Source organism: Trichosurus vulpecula, chromosome 4 (genome assembly GCF_011100635.1).
Source record: "Trichosurus vulpecula isolate mTriVul1 chromosome 4, mTriVul1.pri, whole genome shotgun sequence".
Classification (NCBI taxonomy): Eukaryota; Metazoa; Chordata; class Mammalia; order Diprotodontia; family Phalangeridae; genus Trichosurus; species Trichosurus vulpecula.
In genome coordinates, this window is record NC_050576.1 from 241,502,964 (window position 1) to 241,519,102 (window position 16,139).

The 16,139-nt window shown below is 41.0% G+C and overlaps 1 protein-coding gene across 2 annotated transcripts in view; it reads left to right on the forward strand.

The window, feature by feature from the left end:
* SERPINI1 (serpin family I member 1) overlaps nt 1–16,139 on the forward strand; it is a 107,372-nt gene that overhangs the window by 48,541 nt on the left and 42,692 nt on the right. Inside the window, exon 1 of one of the 2 annotated variants that reach the window (XM_036758052.1) lies at nt 5,415–5,546. The exons of the other annotated variant lie outside the window; for it this stretch is intronic. The gene's annotated coding sequence lies outside the window, so the exon portion shown is untranslated. Of the gene's footprint in view, nt 1–5,414; nt 5,547–16,139 lie in introns of those variants that run through there. 2 annotated transcript variants of the gene reach the window in all.

Sequence of the window (16,139 nt, forward strand, 5' to 3'; positions counted from 1 at the left end):
GTAAGAGGGGAGTAATGTACAATGATTAGCCACAGTAAATAGTCGGGAGGCATCTTTTCTTTGAATTTAGTGCTTTTGCTAGGAAACCAGATAACCAAGCTTTATAGAACTGGATATGAAACAAGACTGAGTGGGGGGACTTAATCAGCTTTCTGAGAGGGTGGGCCCATTTGGGACATGGCCATTGTTACTTTCTTGGCTGCTTAGAGGGCTTTTGCTTAATTCTGTGCTTCTAGCTACATTCTTCTCTCTTAAGAGTTTTTAATCTATCAGAAAGAGATAAGACCCAAATATCCACACAGACACAAATCAATAGAATTGAGAGTAAGAAACTGCCTAAGAAAGATACAAACAAAACCCTTGCTGTTCTGGTATTTAGATAACTTAAGAGGATCATATCAGTTCTTTGTTTAAATCCCAAAGCATCACCATTGAGACTCTGCATATATCCTTCATCCCTCACCTCCTCACTTCTAGTCTTCAAGAGTGCTGAGAGAAGTGAGAACACAGCTCTGTTTCTGGACTTTTTCACCTTCCTCTCTAGCTCAGCAGACTTTAAATGCAGTTTGCCTCCATGATTTGAGTTCTAATTATATTGCATGTAAAGTGAGAGTTCTGAAAATGCAGGACTCTAAAAGGCACAGCGTGTCCCTCATTCATTTGTCCTCTGGAGAGCTGATTGGCAGGAGAGAAAACCTTCATTTCAATAAGCAAGATAGCCATCATCTGCTTTCTGTGTGATTGCTCACATCTGTAGGCACTGACTCATGTCTGGGATGGGAGTGGGAGGAATTAAAAAAAAAGAAACAAAAACTTTCCAAAATATGTTCAGAGCTGCTTGTGATCACTTTAAAAAATACATTTTAAAAATCTGTTACTAATCAAATGAGGTTAATTGATATATTTTAGTTTGGCATTATATAAATTTCCTCCTATATATCACTCCTCCCCCTTCCCAGCTAACCTTTGACAAAGAATTTTATAACAAAGAAAGAAGAAAATTCCAACAAAGGAAATCAATACATCAAAAAAAAATTAGACTACGTATGCAATGTTTTAGAGCAGGGACTCCCACCACTACAAAGTTAGGAGGAGTCGGGGAGGGTTTTTTCATATCTCTTCTTTGAGGCCAAGCTAGTTCTTTAAAATTTAACGACATTCCCTTTCGGTTGTTTTGTGGTTGTTCCTTCAGTTTACTTGATAGCTTTCTTGGCTTTATTTGACTTTGCATCGGTTTATGAAAATCTTTTGATACTTCTCCACGTTCATCATGTTAGTCATTTCTTAGAGCATTGTGATGTTCTGTTACATTCATGTACCACAGTTTGTTTACCTACTCCCCAATTGAGGGGTGTTTATTCTGTTTATAGTTCTTTGCTGTTGCAAAAAAAGTGCTTCTATAAATATTTTAGCTTATGTGGGGGCCCTTCTTAAAATATTTGCCAATGATCTCTTTGGAGTATGTGCCTAGCAGTGAAACCTCTAAGCCAATGAATGACATATTAGCCCCTTTATTTATGTAATTCCAAATTGCTTTTCAGAATGGTTGTACTAAATGTCCAAGTCTACCAACAATGCATTAGTGTGCCTGTGTTTCCACAGCTTTTTCAACATTAACTATCCTTATTTTTTGTATCTTTGTCAGTTTCTTGGACATAAGGTAAAACCTCTTGGTTAATTTGATTTGCATTTCTCTGTGATTTGTAACATTCTTTTATGTGATTGTTAATAGTTTGCAATTTTTCTTTTAAGACCTGTTTATATATTTGACTCATTATCAATTTGGAAATAGTTTTTAGTCATATATTTCTCTTAGCTGACTGTATAGCTGGTCTTTTAAAGACTTATCAGAGAAATCTGATACACAGATTTTGTTCTATTTTGTTTCTTACCATAGCTCTCCCTTTTTGAAAATTCTTAGCCAAGATGAGATAAAATGTCTCATTGCATCATAATAGAGAAACATTATGATGTGACATAAAGAACATTTGAAGTCAAATTCTGCCTCCTCCATATATACTGTCTGTGTGACTTTGGGCAAGTCACTTGACTCAGGGTCCTGATCTGTAAAATGAGACAAGTCATGTCAAGTTAAGAAAGCATTTATTAAGTGCCCCTTATGGGCCAGGCACTGTGCCAAATGCTGGGGATACAAAAAAAGGCAAAAACCAAAAACTACTCTTTGCTTTTAAGGAGTGAAGAGGTTGCTCTTTGAGAGCAGGGATGGTTTCAGTCTTTGTATTCCTAGCACATTGCCTGGTACACAGTAGGCATCTTATAAATGACTTTTATTGATCATCTAATCCTGTCATTTTACAAATGAGGAAATGGGGCCCTGGGAGACAAAATGTGATTTATCCAAGGTTAGTGAATGGTAGTTGGTGCCAGAAGTGGGATTTTAGCTCAGGTTCTCTGATTACTAAGCCAGCATTTTGCCTGCCATCCTGAAGATTCCTCCCAGCTCTAATTCGAGGACCAGACAATGCAGGAATATCTCGCATCACTTGGGACACAACTCCTCGAAAGGGCTGCTTCCCATTCCAGAGGTTAAAAGTTATAGAAAGAAAAAGGTCAGGAGAGTAGGCCTGGATGAGGAATATATACAAGATGGTAAAAAAACTAATCCATGTGCCAACAATACCAAGCTATAAAGGCAGTCAAGTGGGGCAGTGCATAGAGCACTGGGCCTGGGGTCCAGAAGACCTGAGTTCGAATCCAGCCTCAGATACTTCCTAGCTATGTGACCCTAGGCAAGTCACTTAGCCTCTGTTTACCTCAGTTTCCTTAACTAAAAAATGGGAATAATAAAAGCAGCCATCTCCCAGAGTGGTTTAAGAATTCTATGAGTTCATATTTGTAAAGTGCCTGGTGCATGCTAAGGCACATTATAAACATTCTCTTCCCTTCCGTTCTGATGTTTTTTTTTAAAGACCTTATTCTCAATAGTGTAGACAGTGAGAAACTTAGAGCATCCTTCCTATTACACTCAAGTGATGTTGAGCAAACGTCTTAGCGCTGCCATGTGAAAGTCTGGGGGAGATAGAGGAGAGCATCTCTGAACGATGAGATTATTAACCATTAGAGCAGGTTACAGAGGGAAGTAATTGAATTTTCTTCTCTGGAGGTCTCAGCAAATGGGATAGATTGTTATCTACTTGGGATGATGTAAGCTGGGCTGAGATGAATGCCATGGTCTCCCAAGGCCCCCTCCTTCTTTGACTTTGTTTCCTTCTCTGATCAGCATCAGGACCTGAAGGCAGATCAAGAAGAAGCATCCTATTGGAAATGTTAACAAACGACCAAATAAAAAGATTAATTAAGAGCCATAATAATTCAATCCTTGTAATAACTGACATTTATGGAACACCCACTGTGTTTCGTGTGCAGAAAATGGCTTCTGCTCCCCCTGCCGCGCCCCCCCCATAGGCTTCCTCTCCAGTTTCGTACCTACCTTCCTTCTTTTCATCTCTTCTCACAGTGACCCTGGGCAGGTCTTCCCACACACTTCCCCAAGCTGTGACTGTACCTCACAGGCTGGTGTGCACATCACAGAGGAGGGGAGGGAGTGCGTTCAGCCTGAGTTTTGGTGCCCGCTTGTTTTTACCTGGGGGCCTCTACTCAGCCACATAATGATGACTGGCCAGCACTTGGTCTGTTAAAGTGCAAATGACAGGTTCATATTCTTTCTTAATATAAAATGCACACTACTGTCAGTTAATAGTAACAGTAGTGGTACATCGTAATGATAATAGCACATGTTTAAAGTGCTTTTAATTATTTGTTCATCGAAGAGCTTGACAAACATCTCATTTGGTCCTCCCTTAGAGAGAGGTGCTGCTATTATCCCCATTTTACAGGTAAGGAAACTGAGGCAGGCAGAGGTTAAGTGACTTACCCAGGGTCTTAAGGATAGTAAGTGTCTGAGTTGGGATTTGGAGTCAGGTCTTCCTGACTCCAGGTCTGACCTTTTATCCACTCCTGTCCGTTCCCAACACTATCACAGTGTTGGAGACCATCGGAGACTAGGGCAGCTAGGTGGTGCCAAATGTGGGCCTGGAATCAGGACAGCTCATCTCCCTGAGTTCAAATCCAGCCTCAGATACTTGTTAGCTGTGTGACCCTGAGCAAGTCACTTACCCCTCTTTGCCTCAGTTTCCTCATCTGTAAAATGATCTGGAGAAGGAAATGGCAAACCACTTTAGTATCTTTGTTGAGAAAACCCCCCAAAAGGTGTTGCTAAGAGTCTGATACGACTGAAGGGACTCAACATCAGAGAGATTAAGTATCTTGCCTGGTGTCCCATACCTACTAGGCATTGGGGCTGGCTTTGAACCTGCTTCTTCTTAGTTCTAAGCCCAGCACGTCCACTTTGTCAGGAAGGAGAGGGAAGCCAAATTAAGAATCCTAGATAGAGTGGGAAGACCAATGACCAGGATTTAAGAGATCTGAGGCTTGTGACAGGAACAAGCCATGTAACCCTCAGGTAAGTCACTAAGCCTCACAGTCTCAATTTCTTCCTCTGGCAGGAACCCTTTCTTTTCTATGTGTTTCCCTAGGGCTGGAACATTGTAGGCGTTTAATCCATACTTGTTGCCTAATTGACTGTCAAATGAGGGGTTGAGACACTTGTGATTTATATAAGTTGTTATGGGATCATAAAATAATAGATTTAGAGTTTTAAGAGACCTTAGAGGTTATCTAAGACCAACCCCCTCATTTTACAGTTTTGGAAACTGGGGTCCAGAAATGTTAAGTGTCTACTCAAGGTTACCTGGGCAGTAACTAGAAGGGCCAGAATTCAAGCCAAGATCCCTCGACACATAGCGGGTATCTTCCAAGTCCTTGGGAGAATTGGGAAGACAGTTATGTTATTCCTTGGGGGAAGATGGAAGAGGGGACAGTATAATGGAGGTAACAAGTTAAAAATATTTTTATAAGTCTCTAACCAGCCAGTTTAATTAGGTGGTCTCTAAGGGATGAATTTTGCACTGAATCTCTGGCAGCCCACTCACTTGATTTCAGTCCTCTGGAGTTACTCTGTTCCTCTGATTGTAATCCAAAAGCAGTCCTCATTGGCACATATGAAAACACCCTCCAATGGCTGAGTGAATTGATCATTAAAACTTGTGAGAAGAGCCCCACTGGCGATACCTGAAGGTATCGGCTCCCTCCAGCTCTTCTCATTGAATCTGCATGGGCTCTGTTTCTCTAGATCAAATCCAGCCTTGCCTGAAACACCTTTGAAGTCTGAAAGGAGTCTTCTGATCTCCTGACTGATTCTTTAAAAAAAATCAGTTACCTAGAAAAGTGTTAGCAAGGATTTATTATGGAAGGAGAAAACTTTTTTTTTTAAATATGCCATATGCCTTATTTTTCTCCCCTCTTTCAAGGTTTGAAAGCTTATCCTTAGGGACCGCTGGCCACCTGGGACTTTCTCATCATAGTGAGATATTTCTGGAGGTTTGGACAAGTCTTGTGATCTGGAGCCTAGAGAAATTACTCATGAGTTTATAAAATTCTAGAAAGGACTCAAGATAGCCCTAAAGGTAAACCTGGGCTATGCTTTTGGTGGGGTGAAGTGGGGGGGGAAGGGCAACTTCATGTAGGCTCAAGAGCTACACTCAGATGCTCCCCTTGGTGCCAATCCAAATGAATCCCAAAGGAAATGCTGGAAATGTGTATTCCCTCCAGTTTTGCTAGAAATTCCAAGACCAGTCCCATGCCTAAAACCTAATGCAGGTACTCCCAGGATGCTCACCTGTTCTTCAGGGGGTTCTGAAAGCAGCTCTAGTTTTGTGATACTCTGGTACCTCTGTAGGGGCACTGCTGGATTATTGGCCTAAAGTACTCCAGGGACTACAGGAATATTGAGAGTCAGAGAAGGGACAAATATTTCAGTACCTGCTAATCTCTAATAATTGTGTTGCCCCACAGTTTGTATTAAAATACATTTACTAACTTGAATAAATCTTTTTTTTAATTAACTGATAAATGGAAATTGAAGCTATTAAGCAGTATGGTATAATCCAAAAGAGTGTGGTAACTGGAGTCAGGAGAGACCTGGGTTCAATTCCTGACACTGTCAGATCAGCCATAACCAAGTCAGTTATCCTGGTAGGCATCAGTTCTTCATTTGTAAGCATAAACAGACAGAACATTTATTAGGTGCTTACCATATGTCAGACACCATGCTAATAAGGGCTGGGAAACATAAGCAAACAAAACAGTGCCTCCCCTCAAGGAGCTTACTTCCTAATAATAAGAAAGGGAGCTAGAAAAGTAGGTGGAGGGGCCCCCGACAATAGAGCGAGGGATAGCGTGGGGAGATCTCCCCACCCCCAAGGAGTGGTCTGGCCAAGCAGCTCCCAATGGAGAGAGCAGAGCCTCAGGGTGAAGATTCTCAAGAGTAGGAAAGCAGCTCTGGCAATGACCCCCATTAGTTACCTACCTCACAGAATTCTTATGGGTAACAACTAAGACAATTGATTTTGTAACATAAACGTTGTAAAGCATCGTGATCCCGGAGGGAAGGCTTGAGTTTTGGAGTTGGAGGAACTGGCTCTGTGCCCTTGAAGAAGTGACTCATGCATTAGGTTCCTCATGTGTAAAACAAGGTGCTTGGACTAAATGACCCCCAAAGCCCTGCCCAGCTTCAGTTTCCTGGAGATTATAATTGCACCTACTTCAGAGGGCTTTTGTGAGCATCAAATGTGATAATATACTTTACAGCACTTTGCCAACCTTCACAAGCGTAGAAATGTTAGACATGATAGAGGTTTCCTATTGTTCCTTCACCGAAAGCTTCCTAAGAGTAGGATGGAGGTGACCCTGGATTCTCAAAGCCTGTACTAGTAGAGCACGAACTTTGACAGTACTGCCTCAAGTATAGATGGGGATGGACTGAATGTCTGTCATCCAAATTCTAACCTAGCTAAGTTTGGAGAAGCTCTATACCAGACTGTCTCCAGGGGGATGGATTCATGGGCCATTGCATTTCCCTAAGACTATCTGCACCCAGATGAGAGGCAGCGTGGAATAGCATATAGAATGCTGGACTTGAATACTGTCTCTGATAGTAGCTATCTGATTATGGGCAAGTAAGTTAACCTCTCTGAGACCCAAGCAGTTTGCCATTTGTAGGTGTGCCCACACCCACAACTGGATGGTTAATTAGAACAAGAAAATACACACATGCAGTAACCTTGTGTCTGATGAAAATTTGCCAGAAATACTATTTTGGGAAGGAAGAAAGTAGAAAATAGAAGTGGGAGAAAGTGAAATGATTTTTGTGACTGAATTTGCAGCAACCAAAAAAAGAGAAAGTCCCAACCTCTGTATTAATTAAATGATAATGTCCAGAGGCCAAATCATTGCCCCAGGGTAGTCAGTCTCTTACCAATCTGATGAATGCTATGGTGCCAAGGTAAAATGAAACCATTTGTCAAAAATGAGCTTAAAGGAGAAGCTGAAATATTTATTTTCTACAAGGGATATTTTAAAGCTATGATTATGTTGGAGTCTATCGACTTAGTTTTGTTCCATTAACATGCAGGGGGAAACTCAGTAAGGATCTTAGCTGTCATCTTTTGTGGGGAGAGGGATAAAATGAAGAATGACAGTGATTAGCTGTCCTCACATCAATCAGTCACCTAGAGAATCCTAAACTGTGATCTTAAAAATAACAAAAAGCAAGGGTCTACTTACTTTCCGATGAACCCCGGAATTTGGGAATTGGAAGGGACTTCTCATTTATTCTAATTCATCCTGTTTAGGAATTTCCTCTGCAACATCTTCAACAAATCCATCCTTCACTTGATGGGGAAATCCATTACTTCCCAAGGCAGCCCATTTCTTTTGGATAGATCCATCTAGTGAGAAGGGTTTTTTTTGGTTTTTGTTACTTCCTGCAATCAGCTTAAATGCGCCTTTCTGCAACTTTCACCCACCTCTGAGCACTGGGGCCAAATGTAATCCCTCTTCCACATGACAGCCGTTCGAATATTTAAAGACAGCTCTCATGCCTCTTTGTCCAAGTCTCTGTAAACTAAAGATTCCCAGTTCTTTCATTAATGCTTAGGTGATAGAATCTTGAGTCCCTTCATCATCCTAGACATCCTCTTCTAGACATAGCCCATCTAGTTGTCTAACCAGGGAAGAGCACCAAGTGCCCTTTGTTTTGGAGATAAGGGCTCTCAATGCAGCCTAAGATCCATGTAGTTTTTGTTTTGTTTTGTTTTGTTTTTAGCTTCCACATCACAGTATTCACTTATATTGTGCTTAGAGTTCATGAAAACCCCTAGCTATTTTTCTATAGAACTGTTATCTGCCGTGCCTCCCCAGTCTTCCGCTATGAAGTTCATGGTTTTTGTTTTACTTTTTGAAGCCAAATGTAGGACTTGACAGTTACCTCCATTACATTTTCTCTCATTAGAGCCAGCTAAGTGGCATGGTAGGTAGAGAGTTGGGCCAGGAATGAGGAAGATAAAAGTTCATATCTGTCCTCAGATATTTACTAGCTGTGTGATCCTAGGCAAGTCACTTAACTCTGCATCTGTTTCCTTAACTGTAAAGTGGAAATTAAAACACCTACCTCATAAGGTTGTTGGTGATTAAATGAAATAATATTTGTAAAGTGCCTAGGTGCAGAGCCTGATATGTCGTAGGTGCTTTATAAATGCTTATTCCCTTCCCCCTTCCTTCCCTTCTTATTAAATTGAGCCCAGTGCATATTCCTTCAATTTTCTAGGTGATTCGAAGCTAAGAATGCCATCTACAGTATACCTTCAGTGACGGAGCTAAGGACAAATTTCTGGAACACTCTCCTAAAAGCCCTCTGCCAAAATGATATGGAGATTATTCCCTTCTAGTCTCATTTGTCATTCATCTCACTTTAAAAAATAAACATGCAAACATAATGAAAATGAGGCACTGGAACAGATTTTCCATTCTTCTCCACAAAATCAGGAATTTCAATGATGATTTCAAAGAAGTCAACAATAAAGTCTCACAACATCAAAGGAGTTATATCTGGAGAATGTTATATTTCTCAATGCACCATAGACAATGAAGCAATATTATTACATGTTTGTGCAACAAATGGGATAGTAGCTAAATTTGAAAAGAAAAGTTAATTGAATGGTTGACATATATAGCAGTACAACAATTGTAAGAACTTATGTTCCTCTTTCACAATGGATAAATCTTACATTGATAAATATAAAAGAAGCCATAAAGCTAAACAGGCTATTGGAAAAAATAATTTGAATACTTATGGAATCTTCTGAATGGCGGCATTAAAGAATATCCCTATTTTTCAACATCAAATGGTACCTTTACACAAAGTGCTTAGGCATCAGGGCACAAACATCATAATGATATAAAAAGGCAGACATATTAAAGACCCTGCTTGCAGACCATGACACAATTTTTAAAAAATAATGCTAGGGACAAAAGCAAAGAATAGACCCAAATCCGAAACTAATACTTTTATTCAGTCTCTACTCCAACTCCCCGGTTGAGAAAACAAATGAATATTTAAGTTGGCATCTTTTATTCCATTCCTCCCTCTGATCCCCTTCCCATTCAGCTTCCTATTCCAAAGACTGTGGTATAGGATGAATAAGAATTAATATCTATCCATGGTGATAAACATCCTATTTCCCAAGAAATTGGAGCCAGGATACATGTAGTAAGCTCCTGATTGGTTTAGAAATTCTACAGAATCCTATAGAATCTATAGATTCTATGGAATCTTTGGCAATTTTCTTGACCCAGCTATATGGACAAACACAATGGAAAGATGCTGGCTCCGAGGTTTCCTGGATGTTGTTCTCCAGCACCCACAATGTCACTGTTCTCTCTGACCCTGCAGTGCTGATTGCCCCTCCAAGAGGGGCAGGACTTGTCCCCAGATGTATGTGATCAACCAATATCAGTCTTCCTCCATAGTCAATCCTGAGCTTCTTTCTACAAACATAGTTTACGATCCACTCCAATGTTTCGCTACCATTTCTGCCTCCTTTCACTGCCCTTTTATGTAAGCATCAGGCATGGGACCTATAAGACATTTATAGCCCAACCTGATCCAGGTATTGGCAGCAACTGGGACAGGTAAAATCTTACCCCTTCACCCCTCTACCCCTACCGCCACCCTCTGTCAATTTGGGGCTTTCTTAGGTGGTATGCAGTAGCCATCCCAAATATGTTTGGTGACTCCTCAGTTACCTTCACTGCACCCACCCAAAGAGTTACCCTCTCTGTCCTCTCTACTCATAAGACTCCCACTCTAGTTGAGGCCCACATCAGCCCTCTTCTAGACCAGAAATATAAAACGGGTCCGTGGCCAGAGTAGGGCTGAAGCTAAATTAAAATGTAGTTGGGAAATGGTTAACAAAATAAATAAAAATGCAATACAACATAGATAATGTTAATTTGTAGTTTTCTAATTCAAGATGTAGCTAGCAGGAATCTGGTTCTACTTAAGTTGGAATAGCCTTCTGATTGATTTCCCTCCCTCTCCTACTCCATCCTTCAGTCATTTGCCAAATCGACCATGTCACCTCCCTATTCAGTAAACTCAACTGGCTCCCTTCTATCCCCAGGATCAAGAGTATTTCATTTCATGCAAGATCACATCAGCTCTGAAATTCACACTTCCTCTGTACCCCATGTCTCTTAGGGTCCTGCCTCCCTCTGATTGGAGAAGGTTAAGAGTAGGCATCTGAAAGCTTCTCCCAGATCTTTCCTTTAAAGTTGGCTCCCAGGTCAGCCATCTAATTTCTCATTAAGAAGGACTTCATCATGTCTCTGGGCTAGTACTCTTCTCCTCCCCAACCCCGCCCCTTTCACTCAGTCAATAAACAATGCCTATAATGTGCCAAGCACTGTGCTAAGTATACAAAAAGAAGCAAAATACAATCTTCTTCCTGAGGGAGCTCACAATCTAATGAGGGAGATAGCGTGCAAATAAATATCTACAAAGAAAGCCATATGCAGAATAAATAGGAAATAATTAAGAGAGAGGAGACACTAGAATTAGGAGGGGTTGGAGAAGGATTAAGAGGGTTGGCCCTCCTTCCCCCACTTTTCAACTTCTTACGTGTTGTCTTCTTCCATTAGATTGTAAAACTGTCTTTTGCCTTTCTTTGTATCCCCAGCACTTAGTCTGGCACATAGTTGGCACTTAAATGTTTATTGACTGACTTTATGTCATTCTAATACATTTCTATTTTTATATAAATTTTATAATGTCCATAATTATTAGTACTTAATAGTGTATGTATAATTTTATATGTAATCATACATATAATTATATATGCAGCCATACATATAATTAGATTTGCAGTCATACATATAGTTAGATATGTAATCACACATACAATTAGATATGTATATCATATACCTTATAAATAAATATATTTGCTGAAGTCATCTGATCTTTTTTTTTAACTCATAGGAATACATATTTAAAAACACAGCTTCAGAGAGCACTACTCTAGAAACCATCTGTTGTCATTTGTGTCTGTGAGAAACATGGTTTTGGGGATCACTGGACTTCCCCAAATTGTGAGAACATGTGACTTTGGGGATCATTGGACTTCCTAGGCAGGGCCAAAGTCCTGAGGAAGAACCCTGTGATAACCCCTAGGGAAGGCTGTACAGACCACAGGACTCCCAGAGGAAGATCAAGTGGTAGCCATCCCTTAATCTGTGGGGATCACAGGGCCTCCTAGGGGTCAGACCCTAAGGAGGACCCAAGTGATGGCCCCTTAGGATGGCGGTAAGATCACAAGGCTCCTGAGACAGGGCCGGAAGTCCCAAGTGATGTCCCCTTAAGAAGGCCATGCAGACCACAGGGTTCCCCAAGGGAATCCAGAGTGGTAACCCTCTTTAACACCGCAGTGGGGATCACAGGACACCCCAAGACAAGATCCAGAAGTAAGCCTGGTGAGCTTCTGCTGCCTGTTGCTTCCCTTTACTTGACCTTAGGAAAATCCATGTGATTTGCCCATTCTCACCCAAAGAACTCAAGACCAGAGTGGGCAGAGGAAGGCATTTTATTACGCTCCTCGAGAGAGCAGGTGCAGTGCTCACGGGAACACTCACACTGATATAGCTGCAGGAGCAGGGGTAACCATTCCCTCCACTCCTGCTAGAGTCATGGTTAGTTTACAGTCTGTTTTTTACATAGTTTTCCTAGGTTATACAGTTTATATAAATAGGATAATAAGGATACAGAAGCAAAAGTGAAGTTAATTAGATTTTCCTTGTCTTAGTTTAGGATTAAACTATATTTTTTACTTCCCCTACTTTCTCTCTTTAACATATGCAAATTATGCACATCAGTAGGCCTGGATTCTTGACCAAGACCAGACCCTAGATAAGCTTGAACTGGTTCAAGTGGGTTTGGCCTCTCTAATTCCCTAGACTGCCTTCTCAAAAAGTATGCACATGCGTACAAGCCTCTGACCTCTCACCTGGCCAACCTTGAGGCCTGGTCTCTGCTAAAGCTGGGGTGGGGGAGGGTGGGGAAGCACACCTTTAGTTCTGTGGAAACAAAACTCCTCCTCCCATTTCTTACATGTCTGACTCTTGTGACCTTATTTGGGGTTTTCTTGGCAAAGAAAACTGGAGTAGTTTGCCATTTCCTTCTCCAGCTTATTTTACAGATGAGGAAACTGAGGCAAACAGGGTGAAGTGACTTGCCCAGGATCACACAGCTAGGAAATGTCTGAGGTTGAATTTGAACTTATTCCTGACTCCACGCCCTGCTTTCTGTCCACTGTGCCACCTCACTGCCCTAGAAACCATACCTTCCCATTGTCTTAAATCTAATAACAGTGGCTAGAGGACACGCATGGTGCCCGCAGGAAGGCGAGATGACACACTGATCCCGAGGGTGTTTCAAGAATCCAGCTAGCAGCTGTTGTGGGGGTGTAAGACCAACCCAAGCCCAACAACAAGAACGCTACCAGCACACTGAAAAAGCACAGGTTCTTTTGATCTGCTTAACTAAGGAAAGCTACCTTAGGGGGTTGACAAGCTTACTTTAATTCAGCATACAAATATCATTCACTTAGTTCAGGGGAAAAGACCAGCACACTGAACTTCAGAGCAAATTACAAACAAGTTAAAAAACATCAACAAACAGACCAAATACAGATTCATAGTTACCAACATCTGGGTTCAGCCTGGGAGCTCATGAAAGAGGCTGGCCCAGAGTCACGGGCACCACGACTGCTGTGGGTAAGAGCTCCCATGAAGAGGAAACCAACCCCTGGTTTTATATCTTTTTCAGGGTCAGGGGTGAGTCACACATGCGACTCACCCACATGACCTAAAATTGTCACAAAGAGGCGACTTAAACCCACGTGGTCTAAGAGCCTCTGATATCCCAAACCTATCACTCAAACTCATGTGTAAACTAGGCCCTCCCTTAGTTAGCCCCACCTGGGGCCCCACCTTGGTTACCAAGTCACACCCACATAGGTTTTACACCTAATAGGGGTTTGGGCCTGGGGCTTAGCACCTAGTAAGACTCAATTAAATACACTGAATTACTTAAAGGAAACAAAAGCCAACTAAGTGCTAAGAGTCCATTTTGCTTACCAACACAGAGGGTAAAAGGAAGCCAGTGGAGTTCATTGAATAGGGAGGTGAACGGTCAGATGTGTGCTTTAGAGAGATCAGTTTGGCAGATGAGTGGAGGCTGGAGTGGACATTGACAAGCCCCTCTTCTTCTTCCTCTTTGACATTTGGAGACTCAAAGGATCCTGTCTGCACTGCCTTCTCTCCCTCCAAGGGCTCAAATCATGAGAGGCAAAACCATGCTATGAAGCTAGGGGAGAGCCAGGGCACCCTGCTATGTAATTACAAATATCTATAAGCCAGTGGTGGACATAAGGCCTCATGCTGCTTTGCAGGATCAAGCATGAGTCTTCATCCTAGTGTTTTCCTCAGCTTTAAACAACAGAGAGACCATGTTGTGTAATGGAGAATGAACTGACCTCCAAGCCATGAAGGCCTAGGTTCAAATCCTGCTTCTGTCACATCCTGCCTCTCTACTCTTGGGCATTGGCCCGAGGCCAAAGGTGTTAGCCTCAAGTAGAAAGGGGAGCCACTAAAATGTACATAAAATATATTTCTGATATATTTCTTTTTTAAAATATATCAACACATAAAATCCGATAGAAACTACATTTCAGACCGTACCTGGGAGTATTATGAACCCTGTTTGACCTGTCTGCTCTAGGCAACTGTCCAAGGTGCTGAGTTGCTGAGAAGATGCCGACCTGCATCAAAAGAAGGGATTTCTTCCACTGGGGGGTTCCCTCTACTATTAAAACCCTAGGTCTGGTCCCTCTACTGATTCGTGATGAGCAGCACTCCCTTCTGTGCTGCTAATTGAATCAGGACCTGGCTTCTTTCCTGTTTTCCAACTTCTCTCTTTGAAATAATTGGATTTTTAGAAAAGCAGCCAGAATGTGCTTGTGAATAGACCATTCCTCTTTGCAAATATAGAGAATACGTTTGATTTTCTAAATATACTATTTAAATATACTATTTATACTTTTTTAATATAGTGGTGTGTTCTTTCTATCTAAATCAGAAGTTCTCAACCCTTAAAAATGGAGAACTATATTTCAGTAGAATTAGTTGCCTTTGAAATTCTGTGTATTTTGTCTTACGCATTTAAAAACATGATTCTTAAGGGGCTGGTAAGCTTTAACAGACTATCAAAGGTGTCTGAGATATAAAAAGGTTAAGAACTCCTGAATTAGAAAGAGAAGACAGTGACCAAATCTGTTTCAGGTGTATTGTTAATAAAAATAATAATAATGATGCCATTTAAATCCACTGTTAGCTATCTATAAAATTTTAAATACATATCTCACAATATAGATATGTGTACATATATACATGTGTACATGTGTGTATACACATATTATATACATATATATGCATTTTGTTGTTTTTGTTGAGTTGGTTAGTTATATCTGACTCTATGACCCCATTTGTGGTTTTCTTGGCAAAGATACTAGAATGATTTACCATTTCTTTCTCCATCTCATTTTACAGATGAAGAAACTGGGGCAAACAGGGTTAAATGACTTACCCTGGGTCCACAATTAGTAAGTCTCTGAGAACAGATTTGAACTCAAGAAGATAAGTCTTATTGCCTCCAGGCCCAATACTCTATCCTTTGTGCCACCTAGCTGCTCTCTGTCTCTCTCTGTACATATGTCTGTATATTTATATGCTTACATATATACATATATTCTCAAATGAGCCTCAGAAACCTCAAGAGGTTGGTTCTGCAGAAAGATTTAGGCCCATTTTATAGATGATTATTGAGATTCATAGAAATTACCCAGCTTTTGCCCAGGAGTCACACACTGAGCACCTGTTATGGGTGGGATTTGAACTCAGGTGTTTCTAACTGCAGGCCTGTCACTCTCTCTCCTCATTGAAATGAGCCAGCTAAGTAAAGGGGAAAGTGGTAGTGATCAGGGTTCTCATCCCATCTTTTAGCGCTTACTAGCAATGTGTCCTTGGTTAAATTATTCTAAGCACCATCAGAACCTCAGTTTAGTCATCAGTAGGTAGAACAGGGACTATTTTTTTGTTTCTATTTGTGTAGCCCTAGTGCCTCTCAAAATGCCTAGCATATAGTAGGTGCCTCATAAATATTTGATGAATCATAAAAAAAAACAGTGTGTGAGAACAATAATTGTCCTATGATCATCACCATGTTAAAAGCCACGTTAAATCAGGATAAGGACCAGATCTGTGATTTTCTTTTAGAAGAAATTCGAGGGTGAAGACACTCTCTACCAGTGCAGATGGGTACCTTCTCTGCACCTGTCACCTTTTGGGAGTTGCCCAGGGCACTGAGAGTAAATGACTCACCCAGGGGCATGCAGTCAGTGTATATCAGAGGCAAGACTCAGACTCAAGTCTTCTTGGTTTCAAGACCAGCTCCCTCTCCACTACACACCATTAAATAACATGTGAGAAACAGCATTCCAGTTTTCAAAGCACTATAATAAGATAAGATCGAAATACCCTATATTGAATTACCTTGAATTTATTTTGTATTTATTCTGCATCTATTTATTGATTATGTACCTGTCTCTGTC